Source organism: Chelonia mydas, chromosome 2 (assembly GCF_015237465.2).
Source record: "Chelonia mydas isolate rCheMyd1 chromosome 2, rCheMyd1.pri.v2, whole genome shotgun sequence".
NCBI lineage: Eukaryota > Metazoa > Chordata > Testudines > Cheloniidae > Chelonia > Chelonia mydas.
Genome location: NC_057850.1, coordinates 173,666,952 through 173,679,214, shown reverse-complemented (window position 1 = coordinate 173,679,214; position 12,263 = coordinate 173,666,952). Strand labels below are relative to the sequence as shown.

Sequence of the window (12,263 nt, the reverse complement as noted above, 5' to 3'; positions counted from 1 at the left end):
CAGTCTCTATAGCTGCTAATCCCAGATTTTTTTTGACTCAAAATTAAAAATTTAATAAAAAAAAAGTTCTTTTTAAAGTTTATTTTCTATGCATTAACAATAATTACGTGCACTGGGTATTTAAGAAAACAGTTGTTTTAAGGGCTTAGCATATCACCACAGAATTTACTATCTTTTATGTATTCAGTCCCAATCTTGAGGGATTTTACTTATCTTTTTCATTCCCCTGTAAACCCAAAAGGAAAAGGAAACCACATGTATACCCTAATTTCTTTTTTAATGTATGAAAACAATTCTCTAACTTAAAATGTTTTACTTAGCATTAAAATAATATATTTGTTCAGTTTAAGACATGAAACAAAATAGCACATTGTCCAAAACTGATAATTAGAAACTGTTTGAAGTCACATGTAACTCACATAAAATCAAACTGGTCAGAAAGGCAAGGCATTTAAAATGCATGCTTGACATACTTTGTGCAACTTGGTATGTTTCAGCTGGATGTGGGTGAGAGGTACGGGATTGGTTTATTATGGATTTATTTATAAAGGCATAATTCCACCATTCACATCCTTATATGGCAAATCTGCCCACTACTGTACTATCACCTACAAGGAAATGATGTACCAGAAATCACCATTCTCCATATTCAAAAGGAACACTTACAGACATTGTCTGTCTACTCATCTAGCAATGTTAATGGCTCTGAATGCCTCACACTCTGGAAATAAAGGCATAATTTCTTTTGGAACGCTTTCAAATCATTCATACATAACATTTACTATTCCCAAGTAGCACAACTGTTTTACTGAATTTATATCAGGCACTACACTCAGTTTATATCAAATGGTCAGAGTCCCTGCAACTCTTACCATATTAAAAGGTTAGGTTCGCTGTTCCTTCTAAACTGTGCACATGTGCGCCCACACACAGAACCTAAACCCCGCACACACATGGCGAAACACCTTGCGCACAAAAATTTGCACAGAAGCACAACAATTTGCACAGAAGAAATTTTTTGCGCACACAGCCTGTCAAAAATTGGAGGGAACATTGGTTGGGTTAGTCAACACAAGCTCCCTAAGGCCTTGTCTTCACAGTTAAATCTGTTCTTATTGCAGGGTGGTTTTACCATGAAATCAACCATGGGAAAGTGGTATAATGACGTCCTTGCCTAGCTACCTTGTGGTAAAATCTACAGGTCCCTTGTCTTCACTAGAAGAACTATCACACATTAGTTATCTCACCATAAAAAATACCTTTATAGTAGTTAAGACAAAGTCTAAGAAGATTTTCGACCTCTAATTTTGGTTACAAATAAATAATAAATAATAATAATCTATACCCAGCTGTTACATAGTGCTTTTCATAAGTAGATCTCAAAAGCACCTTACAAAGAAAATATCCATCATTTCCCAAGGCATAGAGCAGTGAAGCAACTTGCCCAAGGTCACCCAGCAGGCCAGCAGTGGAGCCAGGAATAGAACACAGGTCTCGTAAGTACCAGTCCTTTCAACCACAGAGCATCTTCACTTTGTGCTAGTAACAAAAATTGTGATTTTTACATTCAATTTCACAATTTGATTTCTTTGAGCCTCAGTTTCCCCATTTTCATTTCTGAAAACCAGTGGAAGGATTCTGTGTAAGGCTTTACTCTTATTTATCTGCCATTGCCTACACTGATAGTTCCCTGTGTAAAAGCCAGTTTTAGTTTGTCTTTTTGTCTGTTTTCAAATTAAATTAGCCAACCACAGAATCATAGTGGAGAAGCTGAATTCTCCAAATCTTCCTGTGGCATCCCCCCAACTCAAGCAGATGCTCAGGTGCTGTCTTTCTTGGGGTTTGGAGAGGTAGTAACAAGACAACATACATAGGGTAGAACCATGCTAATTCAGCTCTTTCTTAACTTCAAACCCCATAACATGCACACTGGGTGTACATAGGCCTACTGTAGAAGAGCCTACTCTTAGGGTATGCCTCCCAGCCCAGCGTGACACACTTGGCTAACAGGGCTTGTGCTAGCCCTCTAAAAATAGCTGTATAGACAGCACTTTGAAGTTGCAATGTGAGCCCTGCTAGCCCAAGTCTGTTGGCCCAGCCTGGAAGGCTCGCTGCTGTAGGCTGTGTAGCCATGCCTCTAAAGGCCCTGTGTCATAAATATAAAGGGAAGGGTAACCACCTTCCTGTATACAGTACTATAAAATCCCTCCTGGCCAGAGGCACAAAATCCTTTTACCTGTAAAGGGTTAAGAAGCTCAGGTAACCTGGCTGGCAACTGACCAAAAGGACCAATAAGGGGACAAGATACTTTCAAATCTGGGGCGGTGGGGAGGGGGGGAAGAAAGGTTTTGGTCTGTCTTGCCGGACACAGATCCAGGAAGCAAGCAATCGAACTCCATTAGAATTAGTAAGTACTAGCAAGGGAATGTGTTAGCTTATTTTTGTTTTGGCTTGTGATTTTCTCTGTGCTGAGAGGAAGGTGTATTCCTGGTTTTCTTTTTGTAACTTTAAAAAGTTTGGCCCAGAGGGAAATCCTCTGTGGTTTTGAATCTGATTGCCCTGTAAGATTATCTTCCATTCTAATTTTACAGAGGTGCTTCTTTCACCTTTTTTCTTTCTAATAAAGTTCTATTTCTTTTAGAATCTGATTGGGATTTTTTTTAGTGTGCTAAAAAAAACCCAAGGTTGGTCTGTGCTCAGCTTGTTTATTCTCAAGCCTCCCCAGGAAAGGGGGTGTAAGGCGTGGGGGGATATTTTGGGGAAGTAGGAACGCCAAGTGGTCCTTTCCCTGAAATTGTCTAAATCACTTGGTGGTGGCAGCGTTACCTAATCCAAGGCACAAGGGAGAATTTGTGCCTTGGGGAGCTTTTAACCTAAGCTGGTAGAAATAAGCTTAGGGGGTCTTTCATGCGGGTCCCCACATCTGTACTCTAGAGTTCAGAGTGGGGAGGGAACCCTGACACCCTGTATTTACTGCAGGAAAAAAAAGGTGTGTTCTTAACTTGAGTTAAATAACCTGAGTTAAAATCTTAGTGAAATCAGAGAAACAAGGTTGAGGAGGTAATATCTTTTACTGGACAACAGAAGTTTCGCCAATATTCTGGGACCAACATGGCTTCAATAACACTGCATACAATAGCGAAATCAAGACATTTGAGTTAGAAATCAAAGTAAACCCTAGACTTCCCCTAGTGCCTTGTCTCCACTAGGATTTTAACGCCAGTTAAGAACATACCTTTTTTTCCCATTATAGCGAAGCCAAGAAAATCAGCAATGTCCTTCCTCTTCCCAGCAAAGATTTAATCACAGAGAGATCTAAGTGAGGTCTCTTATTATTAAAATTTTATTAATGTAATATATTGTAAAAGAATGTTGACTAAGTTTTTAGAATCATCACCATAATTAAAACAAAAATCTGCTTGTCAAATAACCAAACAAAATTCATTTTGTAATGCACCATCACTGCTCTTTTGTTAACTTGCGCATTCACAATACATCTCCCAAACATTAGTATACTGACTCTAAACACCAAATGGTAATCACAGATACCTCATATATTCTTCATTCTTAGATATTTACCATTGCAAATATTGAAAGATACATGCAGCTCTACACTGGCTTTTTAGTTGCAGCCACATCAAAGTATACTCTGCTGCCTCTGAATCAAAGTTGAAACATCCATCATTAACTATATGCGAGTAAAACTTTCTTGCACACTTGTATTGCCCCCCATTTACCACACAGTACTAAGTGCCTCACAATATTTATCATCACAATATCCCTGTGCGCGAGGGGCACCTCCGCGGTACCTGGCATTGGCCACTGTCAGAAGACAGGATACTGGGCTAGATGGACCTTTGGCCTGACCCACTATGGCCATTCTTATGTTAAGTACTAGGAAGTATTTGCTATTAAATCACTAATAAAAGTAGGTCATCATAAAACACCAGAAGGCTTCCCAAGCGTATGAAAAGCTGGGAACGTAGGAAACGATATGCATGATCAGTATTTGAATGGAAAATCTATATAAAATTTCCTCAGCTTCAGAGAAAGCATACAGATATGAAATCAGATCTTCCACTGTCTACAGCTAGGATCAATCACACAGAGGCCATACTGACTTCCCAACAGTCCCACCTTGATCGTTCTGGGCATAATTCTGGTTCAGAGAGAAGCTGGAAAGGTAGAATTTCCAAAATATATGCAAGTATATTTTGTAAAGAGCAGACACCCGCTGACTACTGAACATAAGGGGAAGCAGACCTGAGGCTGAAAATGAAGTTGTAAATCAGATAAATATATGTAAATTATCAGAAGATATGCTTGGCATTCATAGGTGTCAATTTAAAAGGACAGAGCCTGACCTCAGTTACTCCACACTTACACTGGAACAACTTTCCTGAAGTTAGTTGAGTAGCTCAATGTACACTGGTGTAACAGATCAGAATCTGATGCATACATTCGAAATGTGTATGCAGCGTTTATATCACTCCACCGCAAACTATAAGGTATGAGCACTAGACACTCCCAGAATTGCTCCATATGCAAAAATATCAAAATAGTGCTAGGCACTTCCTCCCTTCACCGCCCAAATCAGGTATGGGACTGACCGTGGAACCTTAAAATACTGCATGTAACATTAAAAGCTTCAATACAGCCAACATCAAAACCGTATCTGCTGCCATCATATTATGAAATGAGCCTAGAACACATGCAAGCCTATAAACCAAACCAGCACAATAGGGGCATTGGAGTTTGTTGGGGAAGCAAAATTTCACAAGTTGTCCCAATGTGCAGATGACCAGCACAAGGCCTATGCACCTCTCAAGCCTTTCTACTGGCTCTTTGCACAGAGATGGATTTCCCCCACTTAGGGCTCAAACATACAGGTGCTTAATTTTAAGTCTGTGACTAGCCTCATTGAATTCTGTGGGGCTACTTGTGTGCATAAAGTACATGTGCAAATGTCCACAAGACAGAGGCAGGATTGTAACGTATGCCTAGGCTTTGTACAGTTGGAAAATGGAGGTGAGGGTGTAGATATCAATTTTATTCTGCTATTCACTGAAATTTAGTTTTGATGCAGAGATTCTCCCACCAGCTCTAATATTTGCTAAGTATTTTACTATAATATTTTTAATCAAACTTTCCACGTTCTCTCTTTTCCTCCTTCCACATCTATCCTTTCCCAGCTTCCATAGAATCATAGAATATCAGGGTTGGAAGGGACCTCAGGAGGTCATCTAGTCCAACCGCCTACTCAAAGCAGGACCAACACCAACTAAATCATCCCAGCCAGGGCTTTGTCAAGCCAGGCCTTAAAAACCTCTAAGGATGGAGATTCTACCACCTCCCTAGGTAATCCATTCCAGTGCTTCACCACCCTCCTAGTGAAATAGTTTTTCTCCTAATATCCAACCTAGACCTCCCCCACTGCAACTTGAGACCATTGCTTCTTGTTCTGTCATCTGCCACCACTGAGAACAGCCTAGCTCCATCCTCTTTGGAACCCCGCTTCAGGTAGTTGAAATCCCCCCTCATTCTTCTCTTCTGAAGACTAAATAAGCCCAGTTCTCTCAGCCTCTCCTCATAAGGCATGTGCCCCAGCCCCCAACCATTTTTGTTGCCCTCTGCTGGACTCTTTCCAATTTTTCCACATCCTTTCGGGGGGGAGGGAGAGCCTCAAAACTGGACGCAGTACTCCAGATGTGGCCTCACCAGTGACAAATAGAGGGGAATAATCACTTCCCTCAATCTGCTGACAATGCTCCTATTAATGCAGCCCAATACACCGTTCGCCTTCTTGGCAACAAGGGCACACTGTTGACTCGTATCCAGCTTATTGTTCATTGTAATCCCCAGGTCCTTTTCTGCAGAACTGCCGCTAAGCCAGTCGGTCCCCAGCCTGTAGCAGTGCACGCGATTCTTCCGTCCTAAGTGCAGGACACTGCACTTGTCCTTGTTGAACCTCATTAGGTTTCTTTTGGCCCAATCCTCCAATTTGCTAAGTCACTCTGGACCCTATCCCTTCCCTCCAGCATATCTACCTCTCCCCACAGCTTAGTGTCATCTGCAAACTTGCCGAGGCTGCAATCCAGCCCATCATCCAGATCATTAATGAAGATGTTGAACAAAACCAGCCCCAGGACAGACCCCTGGGGCACTCCGCTTGATACCGGCTGCCAACTGGACATCGAGCCGTTGATCACTACCCATTGAGCCTGACGATCTAGCCAGCTTTCTATCAGTCTTATAGTTCCTTCATCCAATCCATATTTTTTTAACTTGCTGGCAAGAATACTGTGGGAGACCACATCAAAAGCGTTGCTAAAGTTAAGATATATCATGCCCACCGCTTTCTCCATATCCACAGAGCCAGTTTCTTCCCTTTTCTATTTCCTTTGCTACCTCACCATCATTCCTTCCACCTCGAGTATCTCATTCCCTCTTCCTTTCCATCTCAAGCCAATTTCCATGCTTACTCCGTCCACCGACTAACAGAATACAGGTCACAATGGAGCTGCGTCTCTTATTTTCTGCTCACAGATCATCATCCATCCCTGTCAGTCTCCATGATCAGGAAAAATCAGTTCTGTCATTCCTCTTTACCATTCACATGGGCTGAATAGTTCCTGTCCCTGTGAGGCAGAGAGGTAGGGAAGCAGAGTAAGGAACTTCATTCACCACAAAGGCCAGAGTGAAATGACAGATTTCTCCGCTCCCCTCCATGCAAGAGAGAGGTAGAAATGAACAAGGGAGCGTCTTTCACCAGGCCCCTAATCCCAGTCACCTGCTGCCTGATAATACTACTCTTTTGGAGTAGAATCAGCATCAGCACATCTTACTGTGGTAGGCTGCCAATCCAGTGCTTATTTATGTTCCCCCGCGCTCCCCGCCCCACACACACACACACACAATAGGCTCCAAACTAGCATTCTCAGACCTCTGTACCTGAGATTAAACAGCTCCAGTAAGAGGAGTTGGGGATAACCAGTCAGTCAAAGCAGAAGCCCTAGCACTATCAGTGTGTGTAGACAGAGCAGCAAGGAAGAATGCAGAAAGAGTGCCCCCAAATTCCCCTTGCAGCAACAGGCCTGTAGTGAATTTATCCACATAGGACAGATGGTGGCCTTTAATAGCTGAAAGGCATATCACCACCCCTACAATGATGGATCAATAATGTTATATATTACAGCTCAGTAAAATGACCAGCCTAAGCAAACTGCTATGTCAAAATATCACAGGATTGTGGGAAAACTCGTGAATGTCCTTGGTTTATAATCCAGCGACTAGTATTTAGGCACCAGACTTGTAGCAAGACAAAACTGTGTAAACTTTACTTTCCTATGTGGGTGATAGATGTAGATGATGATGATACAGTATAAGAAATACTAGTGTACATGAATGGTATAAAATCAACCAATTTTTGTCTCTTATATTACTATGTTATTTAAGTGCCAACACAATGTGCATGGCACTCTACAAGACACAAAGAAAGATATCCCCAGCTCTGAGTAACTGGCGCTCGTGGGCATCCTGGAACAAGTGACTCTTAAGAACTTTAACAGGGGGGCATTAAGATAGCATGGTAGATCAGTACTGGTTGAACATTCCAGGCTTAGGAGCAGCACACAAAAAAAAAAAGACACAAAGCCAGGAGCCAGAGAAGACAAATTGGACTTCTAGGTTGGTATTACTGGCAGAGCAGGAAGGTATGTAAATAAGCAATGTGATCAGAGAGGCAGACTGGACCACACCTCTAAAAAGCTTCTAAGGTAAGGGCAGGGAGCTGAAACTTAAAACTAAGAATAAGAAGATGGAGGCTGACATCAGGGGAGAAAAATAATCTTAAAAGCCATATTGTATATGTCAGGGTTCCTTCCCCACTCTGAACTCTCGGGTACAGATGTGAGGACCCACATGAAAGACCCCCTCATCTTAGTTCTACCACCTTAGGTTAAAACTTCCCCAAGGCACAAAGTCTTTGCCCTTGGATTAGGTAAACACTGCCACCACCAAGTGATTTAACAAACAAACAATCAGGGAAAGGACCACTTGGAGTTCCTATTTCCCCAAAATATCCCCCCCGCCTTACACCCCCTTTCCTGGGGAGGCTTGAGAACAAACAAGATGAGCACAGACCAGCCTTGGATTTTTAAGACCCAAAAAACCCAATCAGATTCTTAAAAAACAGAACTTTATTAGAAGAACAAAAAAAGATAAGAGAACAACTCTGTAAGATCAGAAAGGAAGATAATCGTACAGGCAGTCAGATTCAAAACATAGAGAATCCCTCTAGGCAGAACCTTAAGTTACAAAAAGACACAAAAACAGGAATACACATTTCCTCCAGCACATCAAATTTCACAAGCCAAAACAAAGAAAACCTAACGCATTTTCTTGCTAGATTACTTTACAGGAGTTGGAGGGCTTGCATCCTTGATCTGTTCCTGGCAAAGGTATCACACAGACAGAAAAAAGCCTTTCCCCCCCATCCAGATTTGAAAGTATCTCATCCCCTCATTGGTCATTTTGGGTCAGGTGCCAGCCAGGTTACCTGAGCTTCTTAACTCTTTACAGGTGAAAGGACTTGGCCTCAGGCCAGGAGGGATTTTATAGCACTGTATACAGAAAGGTGGTTACCCTTCCCTTTATATTTATGACAGTGTAGAAGTTCAAGGGCAGGCAATGTAGGTATGCACGAGGCCAAAGTAATGATGGAAAGTAACAAATGGGCAAACTTTTAGTTAAGATTGAGAAAAGGAGTTGAAATTTTATGTAGTTTAAAAAAAGGCAAGATTGGTTTCTAAAATTATTCAGCTGCCCTCCCCAGCAAGAGTTTAACATGTTGCCGTTCTTTATGCAGTTCATACATATCTCAGCCATGTGCCACATTGGCAATATTAAAACAATGCTGTTACAGATGGACTTAAAAAAAAAAAAGTGACCATTGTTTTCCAGCATCCTCACCATATCTTAGACCTTGAATTAAATGTTTAAATAAATAACAAAAACGTCTGTTTGGTCTGTTAAGACACTAGTTTTTCCTCTTAGTTGGTGGTACTCCAAATAAGAAAAGATATTAAAACATACTACTGGCAACAAAACAGTTTTCCACAACACAGTTTATCATGCCAGCTTTTTGTGAGTATTCTCAGAAGCAGTGCATTTTCTTCTTGCTACATATGACAGAGGAGTTTATCAATCAAGAATGTTAGACCTATGTAAGAACATGATCTATACTCAATATTGTTACTGCAGAGAAGTAATGGAGAGGTGCCAGACAATTAAAGAGGTCATCATTCTCATGAGACGTTAAATTAAAAGTCCTTTCTGTCTATGTAAAAGTAAAGGCTCATGGCAATTTAGAAAACAGAAGTTAACCCCAGTATCACGGCCAGCACTTCTCTTTGCAATATAAGAGGTTCAAGTGTCCAAGGTTGTGAGTGTGCTATTATTGAGACCATAATAGCTACTAAGCAGTCATCTCACTATCCTCATTAAATTGCCAAGCCCTTTTGTGGCTCTTTAATATGAAAGTGTTATTCAAATCTGTTCTAGCCATGAAATAATCCTATTTACCAGTAAGCATAAAACTCCAGTATGGTATATGAAAGCAATATGACAGAATTTCCCCAGCAATATTTTAGAGAAGGAAAAAGTATGGTCATCAGATGGTTTTAATCCAAGCCACCCAAGTGGGACAATTTAAAAAATTTTCAAGTTGAATATTGATTTCTTTTTTTTTTTTTTTTTTTAAAGAGAGAGAAATGCCTGGAAATGAAAATAAAAATGAAGTGATCAATTTGCAATGCTATCGCCACAAATTGTGGAAGTTAATTTTCCTGGCACGTCTGGAGTCTGCAGCACAGAAAGTTGACAACACACACTACAGAAGCACAGTTTGTTCCACAGACAGAGGGATCTGACAGCTGGTCCTGTTCAAAACAGTAATGCACCAGAGGTTTCTTAAATCAGGCAACAGAAGCAACCCTAGTCAATATACAGTAAAAGCCCACTCTCTGTGCAAGAGGGTTTTCAGTTTGTGACTTCGCACTCCCTCAACATTAGTAACTATTGCTAGTTCCACAAGCAAGAGCACACAAATTCCCATGATTTACAAAACCAGTGGAGAGAGGTCAAATCCAGATTAAGTCAACTGGAGGAGTAATACCCTACACAAAGATTAGTTAATAAATGTATTGTTCTTTCTCCCTTCTCTCCCATCAAGCATTGGATACAATATACTCACTGGGCTGGCTCTGGAGAGCGATAGGGATGCTAAGAGAAAAATAAAAAGAAGATGGCATTGTCTGGTGAACCGGAAAATGGACTAGGACTCAGGAGACCTGGGTTCTCATCCTCACTCAGCCACTGGCCTGATGTGACACCGTGGCCAAGTCACTTCACCACTCTGCTTCCCCTCCAGCCCCTTTGTATGTCTTGTGTACTTAGAGAGAGTGTGTAAACTCTTTGGGGCACTGTCTTTCACTAGGTGTTTGTGCAGCCCCTAGCACAACAGGGCCTCAATCTTGCTTGGAGCCTCTAGGTTCAACCATAATATAAACAAAAACGTTCATCTAAATAGTGAGAAATGTTAACAAGGTTTAATTAGTTAATAATCTTTAAATACACTAACCTGGAAGAGTAGAAGATCACAATCTCTACTTTATGAGTGTTTTGTATCAACATCTACATAGAAAATGTTCAATATACTAATAGTTTAGAAATGTTTTTTAAAAGCATAGTAGTTAAATAGGGATTGTCACCCTACCCATACAACAGGCTAAAATATATATATATATATATATATATATATATATATATATATATATATATATATATATATACACACACACACACACACTCACCAAGATCATGTTTTTCACAGTTTCCCTTGCCAATTTTACTAATTATCCAATATTTAGGTTTAAACATATGTTGTCTCCCTTGCAGTGAATCCTTTCCTCCTACGTGGTGCTGCAGTGAAGTCACTGTGCTGACTTTAGGCCCTATCCTGCACGCTCTGAAGTCAGTGGGTGTTTTGCCATTGAATTCAAGGGTACTGGGATCAGACACTGACAACTCAGTGACTGCTGTAGTAGTGAGAAATATTTGTATTTAAATGAGAGCTGTCAAAAAAAACAGAAAGGGAGATTAAAGTTTTCAACAAAGTAAACTGCATTTGGTATGAATGTTCTTTTGCCACGTCTGCCTTCTTTAAACATGCTCTAATAATTCAGTATTCTGAAAGAATCAGAGTGACACATATTAAAGCATTGGAACAGCTTCCACTAACCCAAGATCCAGGTCTCACAAGACCTTAGGGACACTAAGGACACAAAGGACACAGCCACCATAGCAGACAGAGTAAACTGCGATATCGCGGATTCCCAATGAGTTTTGTTCTCCCTGTCACCCCAACAAAGCAATTACAGATAAAACGCCTCTCTCTCCATGTCTATCTGAGCTTCTAATCTCAGGATTCTGCTAAATTTCACTTCTCTGTGTATGAGCAGTGCATGATAGAACGGCATACTGGGGACAGCAAAGTTAAAATCAAAAGGAGAGACAAAGGGATATTAAAAAGAAAATTCAGGAGAATAAAAAACAATCATTCAAATCTTTCCATGCAGAGGTGCTGCATACTGCTGGCAGTGGAAAGTCTACTTCAGTCAGGCCATGCCACGCTGACTACCTTCTAGCAAGAGCTCCAGGACAGACCACAAATATTGCTGTGTTTCATTAGCTGGGAGTAGCAAAGGATAGGGTTTAAATGGGAAAGACAGCAGCCTAAAATAACTGCATTAAATGAATGCTAACCCACAAACCCAGAAAAGGGGTATAATATTCAGACAGCCACAGAAGTAATAACTCAGAATTATTGTCTATAAAAGATAAATAATCCTGCTATACAAGACGGCGGTTTAATATAAGTGTACAGGATCACTTGAAAGAGGAAGAGAGATCACCTCAAATACTTTTCCCTTGGGGAGAAACAAATTCATGGGCTATTTACAGATATCAGTAGGTAGGAACCACATCACTTAACAGTCAGTATACCTACAGGACTAACATTACAAATTAATTTGAAAAAAAAATCATATATATACAAACTCTCTCTCTCTAACTGATTTAAATACTGGATTACAATCCTTGAAATCAAATTAAACAAGTGTGTGTGAATTTAACACTGAGGACAATGAAGACCAAAACTTCAAGAAGTTTTAGCAGTAACAGGTGTGTACAGCCTATAATTCCAT

The 12,263-nt window shown here is 40.6% G+C and overlaps 1 protein-coding gene across 5 annotated transcripts in view; it reads right to left on the bottom strand.

Moving 5' to 3' along the window:
• Positions 1-12,263, bottom strand: part of ELMO1 (engulfment and cell motility 1) — a 413,918-nt gene that overhangs the window by 375,182 nt on the left and 26,473 nt on the right. Inside the window, exon 1 of one of the 5 annotated variants that reach the window (XM_043540596.1) lies at positions 6,483-6,501. The exons of the other annotated variants lie outside the window; for them this stretch is intronic. The gene's annotated coding sequence lies outside the window, so the exon portion shown is untranslated. Of the gene's footprint in view, positions 1-6,482; positions 6,502-12,263 lie in introns of those variants that run through there. 5 annotated transcript variants of the gene reach the window in all.